Source organism: Schistocerca cancellata, unplaced genomic scaffold (assembly GCF_023864275.1).
Source record: "Schistocerca cancellata isolate TAMUIC-IGC-003103 unplaced genomic scaffold, iqSchCanc2.1 HiC_scaffold_699, whole genome shotgun sequence".
Classification (NCBI taxonomy): Eukaryota; Metazoa; Arthropoda; class Insecta; order Orthoptera; family Acrididae; genus Schistocerca; species Schistocerca cancellata.
The window spans coordinates 49,354-76,553 of NW_026046710.1; the positions used below are offsets into that span (position 1 = coordinate 49,354).

At 54.4% G+C, this 27,200-nt stretch overlaps 28 non-coding genes across 28 annotated transcripts; all 28 read right to left on the minus strand.

Annotated features, from left to right (window-relative positions):
- Nucleotides 1–331: 331 nt before the first annotated feature.
- Nucleotides 332–450, minus strand: LOC126140198 (5S ribosomal RNA). The gene has a single exon (XR_007528820.1). It is a non-coding gene; the product is annotated as a 5S ribosomal RNA (ribosomal RNA).
- An 848-nt stretch (nucleotides 451–1,298) lies between these two features.
- On the minus strand, nucleotides 1,299–1,417 carry LOC126140089 (5S ribosomal RNA). The gene has a single exon (XR_007528722.1). It is a non-coding gene; the product is annotated as a 5S ribosomal RNA (ribosomal RNA).
- An 852-nt stretch (nucleotides 1,418–2,269) lies between these two features.
- Nucleotides 2,270–2,388, minus strand: LOC126140090 (5S ribosomal RNA). Its single transcript, XR_007528723.1, has one exon. It is a non-coding gene; the product is annotated as a 5S ribosomal RNA (ribosomal RNA).
- Nucleotides 2,389–3,240: 852 nt separating this feature from the next.
- On the minus strand, nucleotides 3,241–3,359 carry LOC126140091 (5S ribosomal RNA). The gene has a single exon (XR_007528724.1). It is a non-coding gene; the product is annotated as a 5S ribosomal RNA (ribosomal RNA).
- Nucleotides 3,360–4,211: 852 nt separating this feature from the next.
- Nucleotides 4,212–4,330, minus strand: LOC126140092 (5S ribosomal RNA). Its single transcript, XR_007528725.1, has one exon. It is a non-coding gene; the product is annotated as a 5S ribosomal RNA (ribosomal RNA).
- An 851-nt stretch (nucleotides 4,331–5,181) lies between these two features.
- LOC126140093 (5S ribosomal RNA) lies at nucleotides 5,182–5,300 on the minus strand. Its single transcript, XR_007528726.1, has one exon. It is a non-coding gene; the product is annotated as a 5S ribosomal RNA (ribosomal RNA).
- Nucleotides 5,301–6,148: 848 nt separating this feature from the next.
- LOC126140095 (5S ribosomal RNA) lies at nucleotides 6,149–6,267 on the minus strand. Its single transcript, XR_007528728.1, has one exon. It is a non-coding gene; the product is annotated as a 5S ribosomal RNA (ribosomal RNA).
- An 847-nt stretch (nucleotides 6,268–7,114) lies between these two features.
- LOC126140097 (5S ribosomal RNA) lies at nucleotides 7,115–7,233 on the minus strand. The gene has a single exon (XR_007528729.1). It is a non-coding gene; the product is annotated as a 5S ribosomal RNA (ribosomal RNA).
- An 852-nt stretch (nucleotides 7,234–8,085) lies between these two features.
- On the minus strand, nucleotides 8,086–8,204 carry LOC126140098 (5S ribosomal RNA). Its single transcript, XR_007528730.1, has one exon. It is a non-coding gene; the product is annotated as a 5S ribosomal RNA (ribosomal RNA).
- Nucleotides 8,205–9,056: 852 nt separating this feature from the next.
- Nucleotides 9,057–9,175, minus strand: LOC126140099 (5S ribosomal RNA). The gene has a single exon (XR_007528731.1). It is a non-coding gene; the product is annotated as a 5S ribosomal RNA (ribosomal RNA).
- An 852-nt stretch (nucleotides 9,176–10,027) lies between these two features.
- Nucleotides 10,028–10,146, minus strand: LOC126140100 (5S ribosomal RNA). The gene has a single exon (XR_007528732.1). It is a non-coding gene; the product is annotated as a 5S ribosomal RNA (ribosomal RNA).
- Nucleotides 10,147–10,998: 852 nt separating this feature from the next.
- LOC126140101 (5S ribosomal RNA) lies at nucleotides 10,999–11,117 on the minus strand. Its single transcript, XR_007528733.1, has one exon. It is a non-coding gene; the product is annotated as a 5S ribosomal RNA (ribosomal RNA).
- An 853-nt stretch (nucleotides 11,118–11,970) lies between these two features.
- On the minus strand, nucleotides 11,971–12,089 carry LOC126140102 (5S ribosomal RNA). The gene has a single exon (XR_007528734.1). It is a non-coding gene; the product is annotated as a 5S ribosomal RNA (ribosomal RNA).
- Nucleotides 12,090–12,945: 856 nt separating this feature from the next.
- Nucleotides 12,946–13,064, minus strand: LOC126140103 (5S ribosomal RNA). The gene has a single exon (XR_007528735.1). It is a non-coding gene; the product is annotated as a 5S ribosomal RNA (ribosomal RNA).
- An 853-nt stretch (nucleotides 13,065–13,917) lies between these two features.
- On the minus strand, nucleotides 13,918–14,036 carry LOC126140088 (5S ribosomal RNA). The gene has a single exon (XR_007528721.1). It is a non-coding gene; the product is annotated as a 5S ribosomal RNA (ribosomal RNA).
- Nucleotides 14,037–14,883: 847 nt separating this feature from the next.
- LOC126140104 (5S ribosomal RNA) lies at nucleotides 14,884–15,002 on the minus strand. Its single transcript, XR_007528736.1, has one exon. It is a non-coding gene; the product is annotated as a 5S ribosomal RNA (ribosomal RNA).
- An 854-nt stretch (nucleotides 15,003–15,856) lies between these two features.
- Nucleotides 15,857–15,975, minus strand: LOC126140156 (5S ribosomal RNA). The gene has a single exon (XR_007528782.1). It is a non-coding gene; the product is annotated as a 5S ribosomal RNA (ribosomal RNA).
- Nucleotides 15,976–16,828: 853 nt separating this feature from the next.
- On the minus strand, nucleotides 16,829–16,947 carry LOC126140168 (5S ribosomal RNA). Its single transcript, XR_007528793.1, has one exon. It is a non-coding gene; the product is annotated as a 5S ribosomal RNA (ribosomal RNA).
- Nucleotides 16,948–17,795: 848 nt separating this feature from the next.
- LOC126140105 (5S ribosomal RNA) lies at nucleotides 17,796–17,914 on the minus strand. The gene has a single exon (XR_007528737.1). It is a non-coding gene; the product is annotated as a 5S ribosomal RNA (ribosomal RNA).
- An 849-nt stretch (nucleotides 17,915–18,763) lies between these two features.
- Nucleotides 18,764–18,882, minus strand: LOC126140180 (5S ribosomal RNA). The gene has a single exon (XR_007528804.1). It is a non-coding gene; the product is annotated as a 5S ribosomal RNA (ribosomal RNA).
- An 853-nt stretch (nucleotides 18,883–19,735) lies between these two features.
- Nucleotides 19,736–19,854, minus strand: LOC126140192 (5S ribosomal RNA). Its single transcript, XR_007528815.1, has one exon. It is a non-coding gene; the product is annotated as a 5S ribosomal RNA (ribosomal RNA).
- An 848-nt stretch (nucleotides 19,855–20,702) lies between these two features.
- Nucleotides 20,703–20,821, minus strand: LOC126140108 (5S ribosomal RNA). Its single transcript, XR_007528739.1, has one exon. It is a non-coding gene; the product is annotated as a 5S ribosomal RNA (ribosomal RNA).
- Nucleotides 20,822–21,673: 852 nt separating this feature from the next.
- LOC126140109 (5S ribosomal RNA) lies at nucleotides 21,674–21,792 on the minus strand. The gene has a single exon (XR_007528740.1). It is a non-coding gene; the product is annotated as a 5S ribosomal RNA (ribosomal RNA).
- Nucleotides 21,793–22,646: 854 nt separating this feature from the next.
- On the minus strand, nucleotides 22,647–22,765 carry LOC126140094 (5S ribosomal RNA). The gene has a single exon (XR_007528727.1). It is a non-coding gene; the product is annotated as a 5S ribosomal RNA (ribosomal RNA).
- An 848-nt stretch (nucleotides 22,766–23,613) lies between these two features.
- LOC126140106 (5S ribosomal RNA) lies at nucleotides 23,614–23,732 on the minus strand. The gene has a single exon (XR_007528738.1). It is a non-coding gene; the product is annotated as a 5S ribosomal RNA (ribosomal RNA).
- Nucleotides 23,733–24,579: 847 nt separating this feature from the next.
- LOC126140110 (5S ribosomal RNA) lies at nucleotides 24,580–24,698 on the minus strand. Its single transcript, XR_007528741.1, has one exon. It is a non-coding gene; the product is annotated as a 5S ribosomal RNA (ribosomal RNA).
- An 855-nt stretch (nucleotides 24,699–25,553) lies between these two features.
- Nucleotides 25,554–25,672, minus strand: LOC126140111 (5S ribosomal RNA). Its single transcript, XR_007528742.1, has one exon. It is a non-coding gene; the product is annotated as a 5S ribosomal RNA (ribosomal RNA).
- Nucleotides 25,673–26,525: 853 nt separating this feature from the next.
- On the minus strand, nucleotides 26,526–26,644 carry LOC126140119 (5S ribosomal RNA). Its single transcript, XR_007528749.1, has one exon. It is a non-coding gene; the product is annotated as a 5S ribosomal RNA (ribosomal RNA).
- Nucleotides 26,645–27,200: the final 556 nt, after the last annotated feature.

A 27,200-nucleotide genomic window follows, 5' to 3' on the forward strand; every position in this document is an offset into this window, starting at 1 on the left:
CAAACGTCTGCGGGAGGAGACGAGACGAGACGAGACGAGACGACTAAGGAATAAATTCGTGGTTACAAATCAAATTTGGAACTCTACACTCCTACACAACAATAGGCGGTGACGTATTTCAGAAATCACCTGCCGATTCGTACTGTTTTGTCGTTTTCAAAGTCTTCTTGGCAAACTTGGTTAGCACATTCTCCCTCAAACTGAGTTAATTACTGCATTTTCGTACCATTACAGTAGTTTAAAAGGCTTAAGGAAGCATCTTTGTCACAACAGAAAGGTAGTTTGAAAATTGGGCTGGCGACATAACAAAAAAAAAAAAAAACAGGAAGGGAGCCAACAGCACCCGGGTTTCCCAGGCGGTCACCCATCCAAGTACTAGCCGGGCCCGAAGATGCTTAACTTCGGAGATCGGACGAGAACCGGTGTATTCATCATGGTATGGCCGTTGGCGCTCATCTAATGTAGGAGCACGGCAGAATTCGAGTTCGGCTTTTCTCCCAACACACATAATGTTAGTTTTCGGCCGCAATTGACGAAAGCGCTTCCTTCCGGAACCGCCAGTTCTTCGAGAACGGCGCGGGGAGGGTCGCCCGGCGTCCCAGCAGAGTGACGGCCGAATTGGCGGGCGCACCGCCGCGTGTGTGAGACGCACTGCTGCTCGTTGCACCCCCTGTCATTCGCTGGGCGCGTGCAGCCTTCGACACTAGCGGAGGACGCATCTTGTCCCTGGTGTTCAGCGGAGGGCCTGTGCGGGGTGTGACAGTGTCGTGCTGGAGGGCGCCACTGGTAGCGATGTGGGCTTCCTCGCCTCGCCTCGCCTCGCCTCACACCAGGTGTCTGCGTAGTTTGCAGTGCATTCGCACCATTCCTATCCCTGTCCCTGTCCCCGTCCCGACTTGTCCCGACTTTGCTCGACTGCCGCTCGCTGCCGCTCGGGTCGTGGTCCATATGACAGCGCAAGCACGACAAACGTCTGCGGGAGGAGACGAGACGAGACGAGACGAGACGACTAAGGAATAAATTCGTGGTTACAAATCAAATTTGGAACTCTACACTCCTACACAACAATAGGCGGTGACGTATTTCAGAAATCACCTGCCGATTCGTACTGTTTTGTCGTTTTCAAAGTCTTCTTGGCAAACTTGGTTAGCACATTCTCCCTCAAACTGAGTTAATTACTGCATTTTCGTACCATTACAGTAGTTTAAAAGGCTTAAGGAAGCATCTTTGTCACAACAGAAAGGTAGTTTGAAAATTGGGCTGGCGACATAACAAAAAAAAAAAAAAAACAGGAAGGGAGCCAACAGCACCCGGGTTTCCCAGGCGGTCACCCATCCAAGTACTAGCCGGGCCCGAAGATGCTTAACTTCGGAGATCGGACGAGAACCGGTGTATTCATCATGGTATGGCCGTTGGCGCTCATCTAATGTAGGAGCACGGCAGAATTCGAGTTCGGCTTTTCTCCCAACACACATAATGTTAGTTTTCGGCCGCAATTGACGAAAGCGCTTCCTTCCGGAACCGCCAGTTCTTCGAGAACGGCGCGGGGAGGGTCGCCCGGCGTCCCAGCAGAGTGACGGCCGAATTGGCGGGCGCACCGCCGCGTGTGTGAGACGCACTGCTGCTCGTTGCACCCCCTGTCATTCGCTGGGCGCGTGCAGCCTTCGACACTAGCGGAGGACGCATCTTGTCCCTGGTGTTCAGCGGAGGGCCTGTGCGGGGTGTGACAGTGTCGTGCTGGAGGGCGCCACTGGTAGCGATGTGGGCTTCCTCGCCTCGCCTCGCCTCGCCTCGCCTCACACCAGGTGTCTGCGTAGTTTGCAGTGCATTCGCACCATTCCTATCCCTGTCCCTGTCCCCGTCCCGACTTGTCCCGACTTTGCTCGACTGCCGCTCGCTGCCGCTCGGGTCGTGGTCCATATGACAGCGCAAGCACGACAAACGTCTGCGGGAGGAGACGAGACGAGACGAGACGAGACGACTAAGGAATAAATTCGTGGTTACAAATCAAATTTGGAACTCTACACTCCTACACAACAATAGGCGGTGACGTATTTCAGAAATCACCTGCCGATTCGTACTGTTTTGTCGTTTTCAAAGTCTTCTTGGCAAACTTGGTTAGCACATTCTCCCTCAAACTGAGTTAATTACTGCATTTTCGTACCATTACAGTAGTTTAAAAGGCTTAAGGAAGCATCTTTGTCACAACAGAAAGGTAGTTTGAAAATTGGGCTGGCGACATAACAAAAAAAAAAAAAAACAGGAAGGGAGCCAACAGCACCCGGGTTTCCCAGGCGGTCACCCATCCAAGTACTAGCCGGGCCCGAAGATGCTTAACTTCGGAGATCGGACGAGAACCGGTGTATTCATCATGGTATGGCCGTTGGCGCTCATCTAATGTAGGAGCACGGCAGAATTCGAGTTCGGCTTTTCTCCCAACACACATAATGTTAGTTTTCGGCCGCAATTGACGAAAGCGCTTCCTTCCGGAACCGCCAGTTCTTCGAGAACGGCGCGGGGAGGGTCGCCCGGCGTCCCAGCAGAGTGACGGCCGAATTGGCGGGCGCACCGCCGCGTGTGTGAGACGCACTGCTGCTCGTTGCACCCCCTGTCATTCGCTGGGCGCGTGCAGCCTTCGACACTAGCGGAGGACGCATCTTGTCCCTGGTGTTCAGCGGAGGGCCTGTGCGGGGTGTGACAGTGTCGTGCTGGAGGGCGCCACTGGTAGCGATGTGGGCTTCCTCGCCTCGCCTCGCCTCGCCTCGCCTCACACCAGGTGTCTGCGTAGTTTGCAGTGCATTCGCACCATTCCTATCCCTGTCCCTGTCCCCGTCCCGACTTGTCCCGACTTTGCTCGACTGCCGCTCGCTGCCGCTCGGGTCGTGGTCCATATGACAGCGCAAGCACGACAAACGTCTGCGGGAGGAGACGGGACGAGACGAGACGAGACGACTAAGGAATAAATTCGTGGTTACAAATCAAATTTGGAACTCTACACTCCTACACAACAATAGGCGGTGACGTATTTCAGAAATCACCTGCCGATTCGTACTGTTTTGTCGTTTTCAAAGTCTTCTTGGCAAACTTGGTTAGCACATTCTCCCTCAAACTGAGTTAATTACTGCATTTTCGTACCATTACAGTAGTTTAAAAGGCTTAAGGAAGCATCTTTGTCACAACAGAAAGGTAGTTTGAAAATTGGGCTGGCGACATAACAAAAAAAAAAAAAAACAGGAAGGGAGCCAACAGCACCCGGGTTTCCCAGGCGGTCACCCATCCAAGTACTAGCCGGGCCCGAAGATGCTTAACTTCGGAGATCGGACGAGAACCGGTGTATTCATCATGGTATGGCCGTTGGCGCTCGTCTAATGTAGGAGCACGGCAGAATTCGAGTTCGGCTTTTCTCCCAACACACATAATGTTAGTTTTCGGCCGCAATTGACGAAAGCGCTTCCTTCCGGAACCGCCAGTTCTTCGAGAACGGCGCGGGGAGGGTCGCCCGGCGTCCCAGCAGAGTGACGGCCGAATTGGCGGGCGCACCGCCGCGTGTGTGAGACGCACTGCTGCTCGTTGCACCCCCTGTCATTCGCTGGGCGCGTGCAGCCTTCGACACTAGCGGAGGACGCATCTTGTCCCTGGTGTTCAGCGGAGGGCCTGTGCGGGGTGTGACAGTGTCGTGCTGGAGGGCGCCACTGGTAGCGATGTGGGCTTCCTCGCCTCGCCTCGCCTCGCCTCGCCTCACACCAGGTGTCTGCGTAGTTTGCAGTGCATTCGCACCATTCCTATCCCTGTCCCTGTCCCCGTCCCGACTTGTCCCGACTTTGCTCGACTGCCGCTCGCTGCCGCTCGGGTCGTGGTCCATATGACAGCGCAAGCACGACAAACGTCTGCGGGAGGAGACGAGACGAGACGAGACGAGACGACTAAGGAATAAATTCGTGGTTACAAATCAAATTTGGAACTCTACACTCCTACACAACAATAGGCGGTGACGTATTTCAGAAATCACCTGCCGATTCGTACTGTTTTGTCGTTTTCAAAGTCTTCTTGGCAAACTTGGTTAGCACATTCTCCCTCAAACTGAGTTAATTACTGCATTTTCGTACCATTACAGTAGTTTAAAAGGCTTAAGGAAGCATCTTTGTCACAACAGAAAGGTAGTTTGAAAATTGGGCTGGCGACATAACAAAAAAAAAAAAAAACAGGAAGGGAGCCAACAGCACCCGGGTTTCCCAGGCGGTCACCCATCCAAGTACTAGCCGGGCCCGAAGATGCTTAACTTCGGAGATCGGACGAGAACCGGTGTATTCATCATGGTATGGCCGTTGGCGCTCGTCTAATGTAGGAGCACGGCAGAATTCGAGTTCGGCTTTTCTCCCAACACACATAATGTTAGTTTTCGGCCGCAATTGACGAAAGCGCTTCCTTCCGGAACCGCCAGTTCTTCGAGAACGGCGCGGGGAGGGTCGCCCGGCGTCCCAGCAGAGTGACGGCCGAATTGGCGGGCGCACCGCCGCGTGTGTGAGACGCACTGCTGCTCGTTGCACCCCCTGTCATTCGCTGGGCGCGTGCAGCCTTCGACACTAGCGGAGGACGCATCTTGTCCCTGGTGTTCAGCGGAGGGCCTGTGCGGGGTGTGACAGTGTCGTGCTGGAGGGCGCCACTGGTAGCGATGTGGGCTTCCTCGCCTCGCCTCGCCTCGCCTCGCCTCACACCAGGTGTCTGCGTAGTTTGCAGTGCATTCGCACCATTCCTATCCCTGTCCCTGTCCCCGTCCCGACTTGTCCCGACTTTGCTCGACTGCCGCTCGCTGCCGCTCGGGTCGTGGTCCATATGACAGCGCAAGCACGACAAACGTCTGCGGGAGGAGACGAGACGAGACGAGACGAGACGACTAAGGAATAAATTCGTGGTTACAAATCAAATTTGGAACTCTACACTCCTACACAACAATAGGCGGTGACGTATTTCAGAAATCACCTGCCGATTCGTACTGTTTTGTCGTTTTCAAAGTCTTCTTGGCAAACTTGGTTAGCACATTCTCCCTCAAACTGAGTTAATTACTGCATTTTCGTACCATTACAGTAGTTTAAAAGGCTTAAGGAAGCATCTTTGTCACAACAGAAAGGTAGTTTGAAAATTGGGCTGGCGACATAACAAAAAAAAAAAAAACAGGAAGGGAGCCAACAGCACCCGGGTTTCCCAGGCGGTCACCCATCCAAGTACTAGCCGGGCCCGAAGATGCTTAACTTCGGAGATCGGACGAGAACCGGTGTATTCATCATGGTATGGCCGTTGGCGCTCATCTAATGTAGGAGCACGGCAGAATTCGAGTTCGGCTTTTCTCCCAACACACATAATGTTAGTTTTCGGCCGCAATTGACGAAAGCGCTTCCTTCCGGAACCGCCAGTTCTTCGAGAACGGCGCGGGGAGGGTCGCCCGGCGTCCCAGCAGAGTGACGGCCGAATTGGCGGGCGCACCGCCGCGTGTGTGAGACGCACTGCTGCTCGTTGCACCCCCTGTCATTCGCTGGGCGCGTGCAGCCTTCGACACTAGCGGAGGACGCATCTTGTCCCTGGTGTTCAGCGGAGGGCCTGTGCGGGGTGTGACAGTGTCGTGCTGGAGGGCGCCACTGGTAGCGATGTGGGCTTCCTCGCCTCGCCTCGCCTCGCCTCACACCAGGTGTCTGCGTAGTTTGCAGTGCATTCGCACCATTCCTATCCCTGTCCCTGTCCCCGTCCCGACTTGTCCCGACTTTGCTCGACTGCCGCTCGCTGCCGCTCGGGTCGTGGTCCATATGACAGCGCAAGCACGACAAACGTCTGCGGGAGGAGACGAGACGAGACGAGACGAGACGACTAAGGAATAAATTCGTGGTTACAAATCAAATTTGGAACTCTACACTCCTACACAACAATAGGCGGTGACGTATTTCAGAAATCACCTGCCGATTCGTACTGTTTTGTCGTTTTCAAAGTCTTCTTGGCAAACTTGGTTAGCACATTCTCCCTCAAACTGAGTTAATTACTGCATTTTCGTACCATTACAGTAGTTTAAAAGGCTTAAGGAAGCATCTTTGTCACAACAGAAAGGTAGTTTGAAAATTGGGCTGGCGACATAACAAAAAAAAAAAAAAAACAGGAAGGGAGCCAACAGCACCCGGGTTTCCCAGGCGGTCACCCATCCAAGTACTAGCCGGGCCCGAAGATGCTTAACTTCGGAGATCGGACGAGAACCGGTGTATTCATCATGGTATGGCCGTTGGCGCTCATCTAATGTAGGAGCACGGCAGAATTCGAGTTCGGCTTTTCTCCCAACACACATAATGTTAGTTTTCGGCCGCAATTGACGAAAGCGCTTCCTTCCGGAACCGCCAGTTCTTCGAGAACGGCGCGGGGAGGGTCGCCCGGCGTCCCAGCAGAGTGACGGCCGAATTGGCGGGCGCACCGCCGCGTGTGTGAGACGCACTGCTGCTCGTTGCACCCCCTGTCATTCGCTGGGCGCGTGCAGCCTTCGACACTAGCGGAGGACGCATCTTGTCCCTGGTGTTCAGCGGAGGGCCTGTGCGGGGTGTGACAGTGTCGTGCTGGAGGGCGCCACTGGTAGCGATGTGGGCTTCCTCGCCTCGCCTCGCCTCGCCTCACACCAGGTGTCTGCGTAGTTTGCAGTGCATTCGCACCATTCCTATCCCTGTCCCTGTCCCCGTCCCGACTTGTCCCGACTTTGCTCGACTGCCGCTCGCTGCCGCTCGGGTCGTGGTCCATATGACAGCGCAAGCACGACAAACGTCTGCGGGAGGAGACGAGACGAGACGAGACGAGACGACTAAGGAATAAATTCGTGGTTACAAATCAAATTTGGAACTCTACACTCCTACACAACAATAGGCGGTGACGTATTTCAGAAATCACCTGCCGATTCGTACTGTTTTGTCGTTTTCAAAGTCTTCTTGGCAAACTTGGTTAGCACATTCTCCCTCAAACTGAGTTAATTACTGCATTTTCGTACCATTACAGTAGTTTAAAAGGCTTAAGGAAGCATCTTTGTCACAACAGAAAGGTAGTTTGAAAATTGGGCTGGCGACATAACAAAAAAAAAAAAAAACAGGAAGGGAGCCAACAGCACCCGGGTTTCCCAGGCGGTCACCCATCCAAGTACTAGCCGGGCCCGAAGATGCTTAACTTCGGAGATCGGACGAGAACCGGTGTATTCATCATGGTATGGCCGTTGGCGCTCATCTAATGTAGGAGCACGGCAGAATTCGAGTTCGGCTTTTCTCCCAACACACATAATGTTAGTTTTCGGCCGCAATTGACGAAAGCGCTTCCTTCCGGAACCGCCAGTTCTTCGAGAACGGCGCGGGGAGGGTCGCCCGGCGTCCCAGCAGAGTGACGGCCGAATTGGCGGGCGCACCGCCGCGTGTGTGAGACGCACTGCTGCTCGTTGCACCCCCTGTCATTCGCTGGGCGCGTGCAGCCTTCGACACTAGCGGAGGACGCATCTTGTCCCTGGTGTTCAGCGGAGGGCCTGTGCGGGGTGTGACAGTGTCGTGCTGGAGGGCGCCACTGGTAGCGATGTGGGCTTCCTCGCCTCGCCTCGCCTCGCCTCGCCTCACACCAGGTGTCTGCGTAGTTTGCAGTGCATTCGCACCATTCCTATCCCTGTCCCTGTCCCCGTCCCGACTTGTCCCGACTTTGCTCGACTGCCGCTCGCTGCCGCTCGGGTCGTGGTCCATATGACAGCGCAAGCACGACAAACGTCTGCGGGAGGAGACGAGACGAGACGAGACGAGACGACTAAGGAATAAATTCGTGGTTACAAATCAAATTTGGAACTCTACACTCCTACACAACAATAGGCGGTGACGTATTTCAGAAATCACCTGCCGATTCGTACTGTTTTGTCGTTTTCAAAGTCTTCTTGGCAAACTTGGTTAGCACATTCTCCCTCAAACTGAGTTAATTACTGCATTTTCGTACCATTACAGTAGTTTAAAAGGCTTAAGGAAGCATCTTTGTCACAACAGAAAGGTAGTTTGAAAATTGGGCTGGCGACATAACAAAAAAAAAAAAAAACAGGAAGGGAGCCAACAGCACCCGGGTTTCCCAGGCGGTCACCCATCCAAGTACTAGCCGGGCCCGAAGATGCTTAACTTCGGAGATCGGACGAGAACCGGTGTATTCATCATGGTATGGCCGTTGGCGCTCATCTAATGTAGGAGCACGGCAGAATTCGAGTTCGGCTTTTCTCCCAACACACATAATGTTAGTTTTCGGCCGCAATTGACGAAAGCGCTTCCTTCCGGAACCGCCAGTTCTTCGAGAACGGCGCGGGGAGGGTCGCCCGGCGTCCCAGCAGAGTGACGGCCGAATTGGCGGGCGCACCGCCGCGTGTGTGAGACGCACTGCTGCTCGTTGCACCCCCTGTCATTCGCTGGGCGCGTGCAGCCTTCGACACTAGCGGAGGACGCATCTTGTCCCTGGTGTTCAGCGGAGGGCCTGTGCGGGGTGTGACAGTGTCGTGCTGGAGGGCGCCACTGGTAGCGATGTGGGCTTCCTCGCCTCGCCTCGCCTCGCCTCGCCTCACACCAGGTGTCTGCGTAGTTTGCAGTGCATTCGCACCATTCCTATCCCTGTCCCTGTCCCCGTCCCGACTTGTCCCGACTTTGCTCGACTGCCGCTCGCTGCCGCTCGGGTCGTGGTCCATATGACAGCGCAAGCACGACAAACGTCTGCGGGAGGAGACGGGACGAGACGAGACGAGACGACTAAGGAATAAATTCGTGGTTACAAATCAAATTTGGAACTCTACACTCCTACACAACAATAGGCGGTGACGTATTTCAGAAATCACCTGCCGATTCGTACTGTTTTGTCGTTTTCAAAGTCTTCTTGGCAAACTTGGTTAGCACATTCTCCCTCAAACTGAGTTAATTACTGCATTTTCGTACCATTACAGTAGTTTAAAAGGCTTAAGGAAGCATCTTTGTCACAACAGAAAGGTAGTTTGAAAATTGGGCTGGCGACATAACAAAAAAAAAAAAAAACAGGAAGGGAGCCAACAGCACCCGGGTTTCCCAGGCGGTCACCCATCCAAGTACTAGCCGGGCCCGAAGATGCTTAACTTCGGAGATCGGACGAGAACCGGTGTATTCATCATGGTATGGCCGTTGGCGCTCGTCTAATGTAGGAGCACGGCAGAATTCGAGTTCGGCTTTTCTCCCAACACACATAATGTTAGTTTTCGGCCGCAATTGACGAAAGCGCTTCCTTCCGGAACCGCCAGTTCTTCGAGAACGGCGCGGGGAGGGTCGCCCGGCGTCCCAGCAGAGTGACGGCCGAATTGGCGGGCGCACCGCCGCGTGTGTGAGACGCACTGCTGCTCGTTGCACCCCCTGTCATTCGCTGGGCGCGTGCAGCCTTCGACACTAGCGGAGGACGCATCTTGTCCCTGGTGTTCAGCGGAGGGCCTGTGCGGGGTGTGACAGTGTCGTGCTGGAGGGCGCCACTGGTAGCGATGTGGGCTTCCTCGCCTCGCCTCGCCTCGCCTCGCCTCACACCAGGTGTCTGCGTAGTTTGCAGTGCATTCGCACCATTCCTATCCCTGTCCCTGTCCCCGTCCCGACTTGTCCCGACTTTGCTCGACTGCCGCTCGCTGCCGCTCGGGTCGTGGTCCATATGACAGCGCAAGCACGACAAACGTCTGCGGGAGGAGACGAGACGAGACGAGACGAGACGACTAAGGAATAAATTCGTGGTTACAAATCAAATTTGGAACTCTACACTCCTACACAACAATAGGCGGTGACGTATTTCAGAAATCACCTGCCGATTCGTACTGTTTTGTCGTTTTCAAAGTCTTCTTGGCAAACTTGGTTAGCACATTCTCCCTCAAACTGAGTTAATTACTGCATTTTCGTACCATTACAGTAGTTTAAAAGGCTTAAGGAAGCATCTTTGTCACAACAGAAAGGTAGTTTGAAAATTGGGCTGGCGACATAACAAAAAAAAAAAAAAACAGGAAGGGAGCCAACAGCACCCGGGTTTCCCAGGCGGTCACCCATCCAAGTACTAGCCGGGCCCGAAGATGCTTAACTTCGGAGATCGGACGAGAACCGGTGTATTCATCATGGTATGGCCGTTGGCGCTCGTCTAATGTAGGAGCACGGCAGAATTCGAGTTCGGCTTTTCTCCCAACACACATAATGTTAGTTTTCGGCCGCAATTGACGAAAGCGCTTCCTTCCGGAACCGCCAGTTCTTCGAGAACGGCGCGGGGAGGGTCGCCCGGCGTCCCAGCAGAGTGACGGCCGAATTGGCGGGCGCACCGCCGCGTGTGTGAGACGCACTGCTGCTCGTTGCACCCCCTGTCATTCGCTGGGCGCGTGCAGCCTTCGACACTAGCGGAGGACGCATCTTGTCCCTGGTGTTCAGCGGAGGGCCTGTGCGGGGTGTGACAGTGTCGTGCTGGAGGGCGCCACTGGTAGCGATGTGGGCTTCCTCGCCTCGCCTCGCCTCGCCTCGCCTCACACCAGGTGTCTGCGTAGTTTGCAGTGCATTCGCACCATTCCTATCCCTGTCCCTGTCCCCGTCCCGACTTGTCCCGACTTTGCTCGACTGCCGCTCGCTGCCGCTCGGGTCGTGGTCCATATGACAGCGCAAGCACGACAAACGTCTGCGGGAGGAGACGAGACGAGACGAGACGAGACGACTAAGGAATAAATTCGTGGTTACAAATCAAATTTGGAACTCTACACTCCTACACAACAATAGGCGGTGACGTATTTCAGAAATCACCTGCCGATTCGTACTGTTTTGTCGTTTTCAAAGTCTTCTTGGCAAACTTGGTTAGCACATTCTCCCTCAAACTGAGTTAATTACTGCATTTTCGTACCATTACAGTAGTTTAAAAGGCTTAAGGAAGCATCTTTGTCACAACAGAAAGGTAGTTTGAAAATTGGGCTGGCGACATAAAAAAAAAAAAAAAAAACAGGAAGGGAGCCAACAGCACCCGGGTTTCCCAGGCGGTCACCCATCCAAGTACTAGCCGGGCCCGAAGATGCTTAACTTCGGAGATCGGACGAGAACCGGTGTATTCATCATGGTATGGCCGTTGGCGCTCATCTAATGTAGGAGCACGGCAGAATTCGAGTTCGGCTTTTCTCCCAACACACATAATGTTAGTTTTCGGCCGCAATTGACGAAAGCGCTTCCTTCCGGAACCGCCAGTTCTTCGAGAACGGCGCGGGGAGGGTCGCCCGGCGTCCCAGCAGAGTGACGGCCGAATTGGCGGGCGCACCGCCGCGTGTGTGAGACGCACTGCTGCTCGTTGCACCCCCTGTCATTCGCTGGGCGCGTGCAGCCTTCGACACTAGCGGAGGACGCATCTTGTCCCTGGTGTTCAGCGGAGGGCCTGTGCGGGGTGTGACAGTGTCGTGCTGGAGGGCGCCACTGGTAGCGATGTGGGCTTCCTCGCCTCGCCTCGCCTCGCCTCGCCTCACACCAGGTGTCTGCGTAGTTTGCAGTGCATTCGCACCATTCCTATCCCTGTCCCTGTCCCCGTCCCGACTTGTCCCGACTTTGCTCGACTGCCGCTCGCTGCCGCTCGGGTCGTGGTCCATATGACAGCGCAAGCACGACAAACGTCTGCGGGAGGAGACGAGACGAGACGAGACGAGACGACTAAGGAATAAATTCGTGGTTACAAATCAAATTTGGAACTCTACACTCCTACACAACAATAGGCGGTGACGTATTTCAGAAATCACCTGCCGATTCGTACTGTTTTGTCGTTTTCAAAGTCTTCTTGGCAAACTTGGTTAGCACATTCTCCCTCAAACTGAGTTAATTACTGCATTTTCGTACCATTACAGTAGTTTAAAAGGCTTAAGGAAGCATCTTTGTCACAACAGAAAGGTAGTTTGAAAATTGGGCTGGCGACATAACAAAAAAAAAAAAAAAACAGGAAGGGAGCCAACAGCACCCGGGTTTCCCAGGCGGTCACCCATCCAAGTACTAGCCGGGCCCGAAGATGCTTAACTTCGGAGATCGGACGAGAACCGGTGTATTCATCATGGTATGGCCGTTGGCGCTCATCTAATGTAGGAGCACGGCAGAATTCGAGTTCGGCTTTTCTCCCAACACACATAATGTTAGTTTTCGGCCGCAATTGACGAAAGCGCTTCCTTCCGGAACCGCCAGTTCTTCGAGAACGGCGCGGGGAGGGTCGCCCGGCGTCCCAGCAGAGTGACGGCCGAATTGGCGGGCGCACCGCCGCGTGTGTGAGACGCACTGCTGCTCGTTGCACCCCCTGTCATTCGCTGGGCGCGTGCAGCCTTCGACACTAGCGGAGGACGCATCTTGTCCCTGGTGTTCAGCGGAGGGCCTGTGCGGGGTGTGACAGTGTCGTGCTGGAGGGCGCCACTGGTAGCGATGTGGGCTTCCTCGCCTCGCCTCGCCTCGCCTCGCCTCACACCAGGTGTCTGCGTAGTTTGCAGTGCATTCGCACCATTCCTATCCCTGTCCCTGTCCCCGTCCCGACTTGTCCCGACTTTGCTCGACTGCCGCTCGCTGCCGCTCGGGTCGTGGTCCATATGACAGCGCAAGCACGACAAACGTCTGCGGGAGGAGACGGGACGAGACGAGACGAGACGACTAAGGAATAAATTCGTGGTTACAAATCAAATTTGGAACTCTACACTCCTACACAACAATAGGCGGTGACGTATTTCAGAAATCACCTGCCGATTCGTACTGTTTTGTCGTTTTCAAAGTCTTCTTGGCAAACTTGGTTAGCACATTCTCCCTCAAACTGAGTTAATTACTGCATTTTCGTACCATTACAGTAGTTTAAAAGGCTTAAGGAAGCATCTTTGTCACAACAGAAAGGTAGTTTGAAAATTGGGCTGGCGACATAACAAAAAAAAAAAAAAAAAAACAGGAAGGGAGCCAACAGCACCCGGGTTTCCCAGGCGGTCACCCATCCAAGTACTAGCCGGGCCCGAAGATGCTTAACTTCGGAGATCGGACGAGAACCGGTGTATTCATCATGGTATGGCCGTTGGCGCTCATCTAATGTAGGAGCACGGCAGAATTCGAGTTCGGCTTTTCTCCCAACACACATAATGTTAGTTTTCGGCCGCAATTGACGAAAGCGCTTCCTTCCGGAACCGCCAGTTCTTCGAGAACGGCGCGGGGAGGGTCGCCCGGCGTCCCAGCAGAGTGACGGCCGAATTGGCGGGCGCACCGCCGCGTGTGTGAGACGCACTGCTGCTCGTTGCACCCCCTGTCATTCGCTGGGCGCGTGCAGCCTTCGACACTAGCGGAGGACGCATCTTGTCCCTGGTGTTCAGCGGAGGGCCTGTGCGGGGTGTGACAGTGTCGTGCTGGAGGGCGCCACTGGTAGCGATGTGGGCTTCCTCGCCTCGCCTCGCCTCGCCTCGCCTCACACCAGGTGTCTGCGTAGTTTGCAGTGCATTCGCACCATTCCTATCCCTGTCCCTGTCCCCGTCCCGACTTGTCCCGACTTTGCTCGACTGCCGCTCGCTGCCGCTCGGGTCGTGGTCCATATGACAGCGCAAGCACGACAAACGTCTGCGGGAGGAGACGAGACGAGACGAGACGAGACGACTAAGGAATAAATTCGTGGTTACAAATCAAATTTGGAACTCTACACTCCTACACAACAATAGGCGGTGACGTATTTCAGAAATCACCTGCCGATTCGTACTGTTTTGTCGTTTTCAAAGTCTTCTTGGCAAACTTGGTTAGCACATTCTCCCTCAAACTGAGTTAATTACTGCATTTTCGTACCATTACAGTAGTTTAAAAGGCTTAAGGAAGCATCTTTGTCACAACAGAAAGGTAGTTTGAAAATTGGGCTGGCGACATAACAAAAAAAAAAAAAAAACAGGAAGGGAGCCAACAGCACCCGGGTTTCCCAGGCGGTCACCCATCCAAGTACTATCCGGGCCCGATGATGCTTAACTTCGGTGATCGGACGAGAACCGGTGTATTCATCATGGTATGGCCGTTGGCGCTCATCTAATGTAGGAGCACGGCAGAATTCGAGTTCGGCTTTTCTCCCAACACACATAATGTTAGTTTTCGGCCGCAATTGACGAAAGCGCTTCCTTCCGGAACCGCCAGTTCTTCGAGAACGGCGCGGGGAGGGTCGCCCGGCGTCCCAGCAGAGTGACGGCCGAATTGGCGGGCGCACCGCCGCGTGTGTGAGACGCACTGCTGCTCGTTGCACCCCCTGTCATTCGCTGGGCGCGTGCAGCCTTCGACACTAGCGGAGGACGCATCTTGTCCCTGGTGTTCAGCGGAGGGCCTGTGCGGGGTGTGACAGTGTCGTGCTGGAGGGCGCCACTGGTAGCGATGTGGGCTTCCTCGCCTCGCCTCGCCTCGCCTCACACCAGGTGTCTGCGTAGTTTGCAGTGCATTCGCACCATTCCTATCCCTGTCCCTGTCCCCGTCCCGACTTGTCCCGACTTTGCTCGACTGCCGCTCGCTGCCGCTCGGGTCGTGGTCCATATGACAGCGCAAGCACGACAAACGTCTGCGGGAGGAGACGAGACGAGACGAGACGAGACGACTAAGGAATAAATTCGTGGTTACAAATCAAATTTGGAACTCTACACTCCTACACAACAATAGGCGGTGACGTATTTCAGAAATCACCTGCCGATTCGTACTGTTTTGTCGTTTTCAAAGTCTTCTTGGCAAACTTGGTTAGCACATTCTCCCTCAAACTGAGTTAATTACTGCATTTTCGTACCATTACAGTAGTTTAAAAGGCTTAAGGAAGCATCTTTGTCACAACAGAAAGGTAGTTTGAAAATTGGGCTGGCGACATAACAAAAAAAAAAAAAAACAGGAAGGGAGCCAACAGCACCCGGGTTTCCCAGGCGGTCACCCATCCAAGTACTAGCCGGGCCCGAAGATGCTTAACTTCGGAGATCGGACGAGAACCGGTGTATTCATCATGGTATGGCCGTTGGCGCTCATCTAATGTAGGAGCACGGCAGAATTCGAGTTCGGCTTTTCTCCCAACACACATAATGTTAGTTTTCGGCCGCAATTGACGAAAGCGCTTCCTTCCGGAACCGCCAGTTCTTCGAGAACGGCGCGGGGAGGGTCGCCCGGCGTCCCAGCAGAGTGACGGCCGAATTGGCGGGCGCACCGCCGCGTGTGTGAGACGCACTGCTGCTCGTTGCACCCCCTGTCATTCGCTGGGCGCGTGCAGCCTTCGACACTAGCGGAGGACGCATCTTGTCCCTGGTGTTCAGCGGAGGGCCTGTGCGGGGTGTGACAGTGTCGTGCTGGAGGGCGCCACTGGTAGCGATGTGGGCTTCCTCGCCTCGCCTCGCCTCGCCTCGCCTCACACCAGGTGTCTGCGTAGTTTGCAGTGCATTCGCACCATTCCTATCCCTGTCCCTGTCCCCGTCCCGACTTGTCCCGACTTTGCTCGACTGCCGCTCGCTGCCGCTCGGGTCGTGGTCCATATGACAGCGCAAGCACGACAAACGTCTGCGGGAGGAGACGAGACGAGACGAGACGAGACGACTAAGGAATAAATTCGTGGTTACAAATCAAATTTGGAACTCTACACTCCTACACAACAATAGGCGGTGACGTATTTCAGAAATCACCTGCCGATTCGTACTGTTTTGTCGTTTTCAAAGTCTTCTTGGCAAACTTGGTTAGCACATTCTCCCTCAAACTGAGTTAATTACTGCATTTTCGTACCATTACAGTAGTTTAAAAGGCTTAAGGAAGCATCTTTGTCACAACAGAAAGGTAGTTTGAAAATTGGGCTGGCGACATAACAAAAAAAAAAAAAAAAACAGGAAGGGAGCCAACAGCACCCGGGTTTCCCAGGCGGTCACCCATCCAAGTACTATCCGGGCCCGATGATGCTTAACTTCGGTGATCGGACGAGAACCGGTGTATTCATCATGGTATGGCCGTTGGCGCTCATCTAATGTAGGAGCACGGCAGAATTCGAGTTCGGCTTTTCTCCCAACACACATAATGTTAGTTTTCGGCCGCAATTGACGAAAGCGCTTCCTTCCGGAACCGCCAGTTCTTCGAGAACGGCGCGGGGAGGGTCGCCCGGCGTCCCAGCAGAGTGACGGCCGAATTGGCGGGCGCACCGCCGCGTGTGTGAGACGCACTGCTGCTCGTTGCACCCCCTGTCATTCGCTGGGCGCGTGCAGCCTTCGACACTAGCGGAGGACGCATCTTGTCCCTGGTGTTCAGCGGAGGGCCTGTGCGGGGTGTGACAGTGTCGTGCTGGAGGGCGCCACTGGTAGCGATGTGGGCTTCCTCGCCTCGCCTCGCCTCGCCTCGCCTCACACCAGGTGTCTGCGTAGTTTGCAGTGCATTCGCACCATTCCTATCCCTGTCCCTGTCCCCGTCCCGACTTGTACCGACTTTGCTCGACTGCCGCTCGCTGCCGCTCGGGTCGTGGTCCATATGACAGCGCAAGCACGACAAACGTCTGCGGGAGGAGACGAGACGAGACGAGACGAGACGACTAAGGAATAAATTCGTGGTTACAAATCAAATTTGGAACTCTACACTCCTACACAACAATAGGCGGTGACGTATTTCAGAAATCACCTGCCGATTCGTACTGTTTTGTCGTTTTCAAAGTCTTCTTGGCAAACTTGGTTAGCACATTCTCCCTCAAACTGAGTTAATTACTGCATTTTCGTACCATTACAGTAGTTTAAAAGGCTTAAGGAAGCATCTTTGTCACAACAGAAAGGTAGTTTGAAAATTGGGCTGGCGACATAACAAAAAAAAAAAAAAAACAGGAAGGGAGCCAACAGCACCCGGGTTTCCCAGGCGGTCACCCATCCAAGTACTATCCGGGCCCGATGATGCTTAACTTCGGTGATCGGACGAGAACCGGTGTATTCATCATGGTATGGCCGTTGGCGCTCATCTAATGTAGGAGCACGGCAGAATTCGAGTTCGGCTTTTCTCCCAACACACATAATGTTAGTTTTCGGCCGCAATTGACGAAAGCGCTTCCTTCCGGAACCGCCAGTTCTTCGAGAACGGCGCGGGGAGGGTCGCCCGGCGTCCCAGCAGAGTGACGGCCGAATTGGCGGGCGCACCGCCGCGTGTGTGAGACGCACTGCTGCTCGTTGCACCCCCTGTCATTCGCTGGGCGCGTGCAGCCTTCGACACTAGCGGAGGACGCATCTTGTCCCTGGTGTTCAGCGGAGGGCCTGTGCGGGGTGTGACAGTGTCGTGCTGGAGGGCGCCACTGGTAGCGATGTGGGCTTCCTCGCCTCGCCTCGCCTCGCCTCACACCAGGTGTCTGCGTAGTTTGCAGTGCATTCGCACCATTCCTATCCCTGTCCCTGTCCCCGTCCCGACTTGTCCCGACTTTGCTCGACTGCCGCTCGCTGCCGCTCGGGTCGTGGTCCATATGACAGCGCAAGCACGACAAACGTCTGCGGGAGGAGACGAGACGAGACGAGACGAGACGACTAAGGAATAAATTCGTGGTTACAAATCAAATTTGGAACTCTACACTCCTACACAACAATAGGCGGTGACGTATTTCAGAAATCACCTGCCGATTCGTACTGTTTTGTCGTTTTCAAAGTCTTCTTGGCAAACTTGGTTAGCACATTCTCCCTCAAACTGAGTTAATTACTGCATTTTCGTACCATTACAGTAGTTTAAAAGGCTTAAGGAAGCATCTTTGTCACAACAGAAAGGTAGTTTGAAAATTGGGCTGGCGACATAACAAAAAAAAAAAAAAAACAGGAAGGGAGCCAACAGCACCCGGGTTTCCCAGGCGGTCACCCATCCAAGTACTAGCCGGGCCCGAAGATGCTTAACTTCGGAGATCGGACGAGAACCGGTGTATTCATCATGGTATGGCCGTTGGCGCTCATCTAATGTAGGAGCACGGCAGAATTCGAGTTCGGCTTTTCTCCCAACACACATAATGTTAGTTTTCGGCCGCAATTGACGAAAGCGCTTCCTTCCGGAACCGCCAGTTCTTCGAGAACGGCGCGGGGAGGGTCGCCCGGCGTCCCAGCAGAGTGACGGCCGAATTGGCGGGCGCACCGCCGCGTGTGTGAGACGCACTGCTGCTCGTTGCACCCCCTGTCATTCGCTGGGCGCGTGCAGCCTTCGACACTAGCGGAGGACGCATCTTGTCCCTGGTGTTCAGCGGAGGGCCTGTGCGGGGTGTGACAGTGTCGTGCTGGAGGGCGCCACTGGTAGCGATGTGGGCTTCCTCGCCTCGCCTCGCCTCGCCTCACACCAGGTGTCTGCGTAGTTTGCAGTGCATTCGCACCATTCCTATCCCTGTCCCTGTCCCCGTCCCGACTTGTCCCGACTTTGCTCGACTGCCGCTCGCTGCCGCTCGGGTCGTGGTCCATATGACAGCGCAAGCACGACAAACGTCTGCGGGAGGAGACGAGACGAGACGAGACGAGACGACTAAGGAATAAATTCGTGGTTACAAATCAAATTTGGAACTCTACACTCCTACACAACAATAGGCGGTGACGTATTTCAGAAATCACCTGCCGATTCGTACTGTTTTGTCGTTTTCAAAGTCTTCTTGGCAAACTTGGTTAGCACATTCTCCCTCAAACTGAGTTAATTACTGCATTTTCGTACCATTACAGTAGTTTAAAAGGCTTAAGGAAGCATCTTTGTCACAACAGAAAGGTAGTTTGAAAATTGGGCTGGCGACATAACAAAAAAAAAAAAAAAAACAGGAAGGGAGCCAACAGCACCCGGGTTTCCCAGGCGGTCACCCATCCAAGTACTATCCGGGCCCGATGATGCTTAACTTCGGTGATCGGACGAGAACCGGTGTATTCATCATGGTATGGCCGTTGGCGCTCATCTAATGTAGGAGCACGGCAGAATTCGAGTTCGGCTTTTCTCCCAACACACATAATGTTAGTTTTCGGCCGCAATTGACGAAAGCGCTTCCTTCCGGAACCGCCAGTTCTTCGAGAACGGCGCGGGGAGGGTCGCCCGGCGTCCCAGCAGAGTGACGGCCGAATTGGCGGGCGCACCGCCGCGTGTGTGAGACGCACTGCTGCTCGTTGCACCCCCTGTCATTCGCTGGGCGCGTGCAGCCTTCGACACTAGCGGAGGACGCATCTTGTCCCTGGTGTTCAGCGGAGGGCCTGTGCGGGGTGTGACAGTGTCGTGCTGGAGGGCGCCACTGGTAGCGATGTGGGCTTCCTCGCCTCGCCTCGCCTCGCCTCGCCTCACACCAGGTGTCTGCGTAGTTTGCAGTGCATTCGCACCATTCCTATCCCTGTCCCTGTCCCCGTCCCGACTTGTCCCGACTTTGCTCGACTGCCGCTCGCTGCCGCTCGGGTCGTGGTCCATATGACAGCGCAAGCACGACAAACGTCTGCGGGAGGAGACGAGACGAGACGAGACGAGACGACTAAGGAATAAATTCGTGGTTACAAATCAAATTTGGAACTCTACACTCCTACACAACAATAGGCGGTGACGTATTTCAGAAATCACCTGCCGATTCGTACTGTTTTGTCGTTTTCAAAGTCTTCTTGGCAAACTTGGTTAGCACATTCTCCCTCAAACTGAGTTAATTACTGCATTTTCGTACCATTACAGTAGTTTAAAAGGCTTAAGGAAGCATCTTTGTCACAACAGAAAGGTAGTTTGAAAATTGGGCTGGCGACATAACAAAAAAAAAAAAAAAACAGGAAGGGAGCCAACAGCACCCGGGTTTCCCAGGCGGTCACCCATCCAAGTACTATCCGGGCCCGATGATGCTTAACTTCGGTGATCGGACGAGAACCGGTGTATTCATCATGGTATGGCCGTTGGCGCTCATCTAATGTAGGAGCACGGCAGAATTCGAGTTCGGCTTTTCTCCCAACACACATAATGTTAGTTTTCGGCCGCAATTGACGAAAGCGCTTCCTTCCGGAACCGCCAGTTCTTCGAGAACGGCGCGGGGAGGGTCGCCCGGCGTCCCAGCAGAGTGACGGCCGAATTGGCGGGCGCACCGCCGCGTGTGTGAGACGCACTGCTGCTCGTTGCACCCCCTGTCATTCGCTGGGCGCGTGCAGCCTTCGACACTAGCGGAGGACGCATCTTGTCCCTGGTGTTCAGCGGAGGGCCTGTGCGGGGTGTGACAGTGTCGTGCTGGAGGGCGCCACTGGTAGCGATGTGGGCTTCCTCGCCTCGCCTCGCCTCGCCTCACACCAGGTGTCTGCGTAGTTTGCAGTGCATTCGCACCATTCCTATCCCTGTCCCTGTCCCCGTCCCGACTTGTCCCGACTTTGCTCGACTGCCGCTCGCTGCCGCTCGGGTCGTGGTCCATATGACAGCGCAAGCACGACAAACGTCTGCGGGAGGAGACGAGACGAGACGAGACGAGACGACTAAGGAATAAATTCGTGGTTACAAATCAAATTTGGAACTCTACACTCCTACACAACAATAGGCGGTGACGTATTTCAGAAATCACCTGCCGATTCGTACTGTTTTGTCGTTTTCAAAGTCTTCTTGGCAAACTTGGTTAGCACATTCTCCCTCAAACTGAGTTAATTACTGCATTTTCGTACCATTACAGTAGTTTAAAAGGCTTAAGGAAGCATCTTTGTCACAACAGAAAGGTAGTTTGAAAATTGGGCTGGCGACATAACAAAAAAAAAAAAAAAACAGGAAGGGAGCCAACAGCACCCGGGTTTCCCAGGCGGTCACCCATCCAAGTACTAGCCGGGCCCGAAGATGCTTAACTTCGGAGATCGGACGAGAACCGGTGTATTCATCATGGTATGGCCGTTGGCGCTCATCTAATGTAGGAGCACGGCAGAATTCGAGTTCGGCTTTTCTCCCAACACACATAATGTTAGTTTTCGGCCGCAATTGACGAAAGCGCTTCCTTCCGGAACCGCCAGTTCTTCGAGAACGGCGCGGGGAGGGTCGCCCGGCGTCCCAGCAGAGTGACGGCCGAATTGGCGGGCGCACCGCCGCGTGTGTGAGACGCACTGCTGCTCGTTGCACCCCCTGTCATTCGCTGGGCGCGTGCAGCCTTCGACACTAGCGGAGGACGCATCTTGTCCCTGGTGTTCAGCGGAGGGCCTGTGCGGGGTGTGACAGTGTCGTGCTGGAGGGCGCCACTGGTAGCGATGTGGGCTTCCTCGCCTCGCCTCGCCTCGCCTCGCCTCACACCAGGTGTCTGCGTAGTTTGCAGTGCATTCGCACCATTCCTATCCCTGTCCCTGTCCCCGTCCCGACTTGTCCCGACTTTGCTCGACTGCCGCTCGCTGCCGCTCGGGTCGTGGTCCATATGACAGCGCAAGCACGACAAACGTCTGCGGGAGGAGACGAGACGAGACGAGACGAGACGACTAAGGAATAAATTCGTGGTTACAAATCAAATTTGGAACTCTACACTCCTACACAACAATAGGCGGTGACGTATTTCAGAAATCACCTGCCGATTCGTACTGTTTTGTCGTTTTCAAAGTCTTCTTGGCAAACTTGGTTAGCACATTCTCCCTCAAACTGAGTTAATTACTGCATTTTCGTACCATTACAGTAGTTTAAAAGGCTTAAGGAAGCATCTTTGTCACAACAGAAAGGTAGTTTGAAAATTGGGCTGGCGACATAACAAAAAAAAAAAAAAACAGGAAGGGAGCCAACAGCACCCGGGTTTCCCAGGCGGTCACCCATCCAAGTACTAGCCGGGCCCGAAGATGCTTAACTTCGGAGATCGGACGAGAACCGGTGTATTCATCATGGTATGGCCGTTGGCGCTCATCTAATGTAGGAGCACGGCAGAATTCGAGTTCGGCTTTTCTCCCAACACACATAATGTTAGTTTTCGGCCGCAATTGACGAAAGCGCTTCCTTTCTGGAACCGCCATTTCTTCGAGAACGGCGCGGGGAGGGTCGCCCGGCGTCCCAGCAGAGTGACGGCCGAATTGGCGGGCGCACCGCCGCGTGTGTGAGACGCACTGCTGCTCGTTGCACCCCCTGTCATTCGCTGGGCGCGTGCAGCCTTCGACACTAGCGGAGGACGCATCTTGTCCCTGGTGTTCAGCGGAGGGCCTGTGCGGGGTGTGACAGTGTCGTGCTGGAGGGCGCCACTGGTAGCGATGTGGGCTTCCTCGCCTCGCCTCGCCTCGCCTCGCCTCACACCAGGTGTCTGCGTAGTTTGCAGTGCATTCGCACCATTCCTATCCCTGTCCCTGTCCCCGTCCCGACTTGTCCCGACTTTGCTCGACTGCCGCTCGCTGCCGCTCGGGTCGTGGTCCATATGACAGCGCAAGCACGACAAACGTCTGCGGGAGGAGACGAGACGAGACGAGACGAGACGACTAAGGAATAAATTCGTGGTTACAAATCAAATTTGGAACTCTACACTCCTACACAACAATAGGCGGTGACGTATTTCAGAAATCACCTGCCGATTCGTACTGTTTTGTCGTTTTCAAAGTCTTCTTGGCAAACTTGGTTAGCACATTCTCCCTCAAACTGAGTTAATTACTGCATTTTCGTACCATTACAGTAGTTTAAAAGGCTTAAGGAAGCATCTTTGTCACAACAGAAAGGTAGTTTGAAAATTGGGCTGGCGACATAACAAAAAAAAAAAAAAAACAGGAAGGGAGCCAACAGCACCCGGGTTTCCCAGGCGGTCACCCATCCAAGTACTATCCGGGCCCGATGATGCTTAACTTCGGTGATCGGACGAGAACCGGTGTATTCATCATGGTATGGCCGTTGGCGCTCATCTAATGTAGGAGCACGGCAGAATTCGAGTTCGGCTTTTCTCCCAACACACATAATGTTAGTTTTCGGCCGCAATTGACGAAAGCGCTTCCTTCCGGAACCGCCAGTTCTTCGAGAACGGCGCGGGGAGGGTCGCCCGGCGTCCCAGCAGAGTGACGGCCGAATTGGCGGGCGCACCGCCGCGTGTGTGAGACGCACTGCTGCTCGTTGCACCCCCTGTCATTCGCTGGGCGCGTGCAGCCTTCGACACTAGCGGAGGACGCATCTTGTCCCTGGTGTTCAGCGGAGGGCCTGTGCGGGGTGTGACAGTGTCGTGCTGGAGGGCGCCACTGGTAGCGATGTGGGCTTCCTCGCCTCGCCTCGCCTCGCCTCACACCAGGTGTCTGCGTAGTTTGCAGTGCATTCGCACCATTCCTATCCCTGTCCCTGTCCCCGTCCCGACTTGTCCCGACTTTGCTCGACTGCCGCTCGCTGCCGCTCGGGTCGTGGTCCATATGACAGCGCAAGCACGACAAACGTCTGCGGGAGGAGACGAGACGAGACGAGACGAGACGACTAAGGAATAAATTCGTGGTTACAAATCAAATTTGGAACTCTACACTCCTACACAACAATAGGCGGTGACGTATTTCAGAAATCACCTGCCGATTCGTACTGTTTTGTCGTTTTCAAAGTCTTCTTGGCAAACTTGGTTAGCACATTCTCCCTCAAACTGAGTTAATTACTGCATTTTCGTACCATTACAGTAGTTTAAAAGGCTTAAGGAAGCATCTTTGTCACAACAGAAAGGTAGTTTGAAAATTGGGCTGGCGACATAACAAAAAAAAAAAAAAAACAGGAAGGGAGCCAACAGCACCCGGGTTTCCCAGGCGGTCACCCATCCAAGTACTATCCGGGCCCGATGATGCTTAACTTCGGTGATCGGACGAGAACCGGTGTATTCATCATGGTATGGCCGTTGGCGCTCATCTAATGTAGGAGCACGGCAGAATTCGAGTTCGGCTTTTCTCCCAACACACATAATGTTAGTTTTCGGCCGCAATTGACGAAAGCGCTTCCTTCCGGAACCGCCAGTTCTTCGAGAACGGCGCGGGGAGGGTCGCCCGGCGTCCCAGCAGAGTGACGGCCGAATTGGCGGGCGCACCGCCGCGTGTGTGAGACGCACTGCTGCTCGTTGCACCCCCTGTCATTCGCTGGGCGCGTGCAGCCTTCGACACTAGCGGAGGACGCATCTTGTCCCTGGTGTTCAGCGGAGGGCCTGTGCGGGGTGTGACAGTGTCGTGCTGGAGGGCGCCACTGGTAGCGATGTGGGCTTCCTCGCCTCGCCTCGCCTCGCCTCACACCAGGTGTCTGCGTAGTTTGCAGTGCATTCGCACCATTCCTATCCCTGTCCCTGTCCCCGTCCCGACTTGTCCCGACTTTGCTCGACTGCCGCTCGCTGCCGCTCGGGTCGTGGTCCATATGACAGCGCAAGCACGACAAACGTCTGCGGGAGGAGACGAGACGAGACGAGACGAGACGACTAAGGAATAAATTCGTGGTTACAAATCAAATTTGGAACTCTACACTCCTACACAACAATAGGCGGTGACGTATTTCAGAAATCACCTGCCGATTCGTACTGTTTTGTCGTTTTCAAAGTCTTCTTGGCAAACTTGGTTAGCACATTCTCCCTCAAACTGAGTTAATTACTGCATTTTCGTACCATTACAGTAGTTTAAAAGGCTTAAGGAAGCATCTTTGTCACAACAGAAAGGTAGTTTGAAAATTGGGCTGGCGACATAACAAAAAAAAAAAAAAACAGGAAGGGAGCCAACAGCACCCGGGTTTCCCAGGCGGTCACCCATCCAAGTACTAGCCGGGCCCGAAGATGCTTAACTTCGGAGATCGGACGAGAACCGGTGTATTCATCATGGTATGGCCGTTGGCGCTCATCTAATGTAGGAGCACGGCAGAATTCGAGTTCGGCTTTTCTCCCAACACACATAATGTTAGTTTTCGGCCGCAATTGACGAAAGCGCTTCCTTTCTGGAACCGCCATTTCTTCGAGAACGGCGCGGGGAGGGTCGCCCGGCGTCCCAGCAGAGTGACGGCCGAATTGGCGGGCGCACCGCCGCGTGTGTGAGACGCACTGCTGCTCGTTGCACCCCCTGTCATTCGCTGGGCGCGTGCAGCCTTCGACACTAGCGGAGGACGCATCTTGTCCCTGGTGTTCAGCGGAGGGCCTGTGCGGGGTGTGACAGTGTCGTGCTGGAGGGCGCCACTGGTAGCGATGTGGGCTTCCTCGCCTCGCCTCGCCTCGCCTCGCCTCACACCAGGTGTCTGCGTAGTTTGCAGTGCATTCGCACCATTCCTATCCCTGTCCCTGTCCCCGTCCCGACTTGTCCCGACTTTGCTCGACTGCCGCTCGCTGCCGCTCGGGTCGTGGTCCATATGACAGCGCAAGCACGACAAACGTCTGCGGGAGGAGACGAGACGAGACGAGACGAGACGACTAAGGAATAAATTCGTGGTTACAAATCAAATTTGGAACTCTACACTCCTACATAACAATAGGCGGTGACGTATTTCAGAAATCACCTGCCGATTCGTACTGTTTTGTCGTTTTCAAAGTCTTCTTGGCAAACTTGGTTAGCACATTCTCCCTCAAACTGAGTTAATTACTGCATTTTCGTACCATTACAGTAGTTTAAAAGGCTTAAGGAAGCATCTTTGTCACAACAGAAAGGTAGTTTGAAAATTGGGCTGGCGACATAACAAAAAAAAAAAAAAAAACAGGAAGGGAGCCAACAGCACCCGGGTTTCCCAGGCGGTCACCCATCCAAGTACTAGCCGGGCCCGAAGATGCTTAACTTCGGAGATCGGACGAGAACCGGTGTATTCATCATGGTATGGCCGTTGGCGCTCATCTAATGTAGGAGCACGGCAGAATTCGAGTTCGGCTTTTCTCCCAACACACATAATGTTAGTTTTCGGCCGCAATTGACGAAAGCGCTTCCTTCCGGAACCGCCAGTTCTTCGAGAACGGCGCGGGGAGGGTCGCCCGGCGTCCCAGCAGAGTGACGGCCGAATTGGCGGGCGCACCGCCGCGTGTGTGAGACGCACTGCTGCTCGTTGCACCCCCTGTCATTCGCTGGGCGCGTGCAGCCTTCGACACTAGCGGAGGACGCATCTTGTCCCTGGTGTTCAGCGGAGGGCCTGTGCGGGGTGTGACAGTGTCGTGCTGGAGGGCGCCACTGGTAGCGATGTGGGCTTCCTCGCCTCGCCTCGCCTCGCCTCGCCTCACACCAGGTGTCTGCGTAGTTTGCAGTGCATTCGCACCATTCCTATCCCTGTCCCTGTCCCCGTCCCGACTTGTCCCGACTTTGCTCGACTGCCGCTCGCTGCCGCTCGGGTCGTGGTCCATATGACAGCGCAAGCACGACAAACGTCTGCGGGAGGAGACGAGACGAGACGAGACGAGACGACTAAGGAATAAATTCGTGGTTACAAATCAAATTTGGAACTCTACACTCCTACACAACAATAGGCGGTGACGTATTTCAGAAATCACCTGCCGATTCGTACTGTTTTGTCGTTTTCAAAGTCTTCTTGGCAAACTTGGTTAGCACATTCTCCCTCAAACTGAGTTAATTACTGCATTTTCGTACCATTACAGTAGTTTAAAAGGCTTAAGGAAGCATCTTTGTCACAACAGAAAGGTAGTTTGAAAATTGGGCTGGCGACATAACAAAAAAAAAAAAAAAACAGGAAGGGAGCCAACAGCACCCGGGTTTCCCAGGCGGTCACCCATCCAAGTACTATCCGGGCCCGATGATGCTTAACTTCGGTGATCGGACGAGAACCGGTGTATTCATCATGGTATGGCCGTTGGCGCTCATCTAATGTAGGAGCACGGCAGAATTCGAGTTCGGCTTTTCTCCCAACACACATAATGTTAGTTTTCGGCCGCAATTGACGAAAGCGCTTCCTTCCGGAACCGCCAGTTCTTCGAGAACGGCGCGGGGAGGGTCGCCCGGCGTCCCAGCAGAGTGACGGCCGAATTGGCGGGCGCACCGCCGCGTGTGTGAGACGCACTGCTGCTCGTTGCACCCCCTGTCATTCGCTGGGCGCGTGCAGCCTTCGACACTAGCGGAGGACGCATCTTGTCCCTGGTGTTCAGCGGAGGGCCTGTGCGGGGTGTGACAGTGTCGTGCTGGAGGGCGCCACTGGTAGCGATGTGGGCTTCCTCGCCTCGCCTCGCCTCGCCTCACACCAGGTGTCTGCGTAGTTTGCAGTGCATTCGCACCATTCCTATCCCTGTCCCTGTCCCCGTCCCGACTTGTCCCGACTTTGCTCGACTGCCGCTCGCTGCCGCTCGGGTCGTGGTCCATATGACAGCGCAAGCACGACAAACGTCTGCGGGAGGAGACGAGACGAGACGAGACGAGA